The sequence below is a fragment of the Gopherus evgoodei genome, unplaced genomic scaffold (genome assembly GCF_007399415.2).
Source record: "Gopherus evgoodei ecotype Sinaloan lineage unplaced genomic scaffold, rGopEvg1_v1.p scaffold_67_arrow_ctg1, whole genome shotgun sequence".
NCBI classification, from domain to species: Eukaryota; Metazoa; Chordata; order Testudines; family Testudinidae; genus Gopherus; species Gopherus evgoodei.
The window spans coordinates 309,381-310,394 of record NW_022060088.1 but is presented as its reverse complement, the minus strand read 5'-3'; the positions used below and the strand labels follow the sequence as shown (position 1 = coordinate 310,394).

At 42.6% G+C, this 1,014-nt stretch overlaps 1 pseudogene; it reads left to right on the top strand.

The window, feature by feature from the left end:
- Nucleotides 1–285: 285 nt before the first annotated feature.
- On the top strand, nt 286–465 carry LOC115643696 (annotated as a pseudogene).
- The last annotated feature ends 549 nt before the right edge of the window (nt 466–1,014 follow it).

Genomic DNA, 1,014 nt, shown 5'->3' with positions numbered 1-1,014 from the left:
ATCAGACTACATGCTTTTTATGACTTTTTAAACCAAACTTGCTATTTTGGGGTAATTTATGCATTATGTAGAGGATGCATATTTCCACCTTTTCGTGTTCTCTGTACGTATAAATATCTCCTGTCTCTGAGTTCCATTCTGTGCATCCAGAGAAGTGAGCTGTAGCCCACGAAAGCTCATGCTGAAATAAATTTGTTAGTCTCTAAAGTGCCACAATACTCCTGTTCTTTTTGCGGATACAGACTAACACAGCTGCTGCTCTGAAACCTGACATTATGTAGAGGATTAGCTTGAATCAAAATGTTACATCTGTTCTTAGCACTTTAATAACTGATCCTTCCTCTAACTGAGGACTATTTATTGAACTGATTTTTGGACTAGGGAGATGGAATGGCAGCTTGCTCCATCCACTGCACGCATCGCCCTGTTATTGCAGTAATGACCTCCGGGAACGCTGGACCTCCCTATGGGGAGATATGATGGTTGAAGAGCAACCAAGAAATGTGGTGGTGTCTGTGTTACCATTCGGTCTGTACTAAGAGTAGGGTTTTGAGTCATTTGTATCTCTTTGGTTAGTTATTAGTAACATCTTATTAGGCCTCTAAGTTGAAAGGCTGCTCTTGCAGATTTTACCGTCTCATTGTTTGTAGGTCAAACAGCTGCTTTCTTAGTCTATTCTGTGTAGGTTCTTAAACCGCTCTCCTTAGTATACCTTCCAGAATGGAGTGCACGGTTTGGATCATTTGTTCCCTCGTTTCCCTACAGAAGAGAAATTTGCCATCCCTTTCCCCTTTGGAAAATGCCACTGTTTTAACTTAGGAAACAGTCTCTGTAAATTTTTTGTCCAGATGAGGGATAGTTCATAGGCGCAGAAGAGGAGGAGGGTCGTGGCCCTTTGAGTCACATTCCTAGCATTTAAGGCCAGAAGGAATCAGCTGATCACCTCAGAGGGACTGAGGTGCACCAGTGCCTGAGGCCCTACCATCGCAAGGAATTGATTTGATGCCATTGACT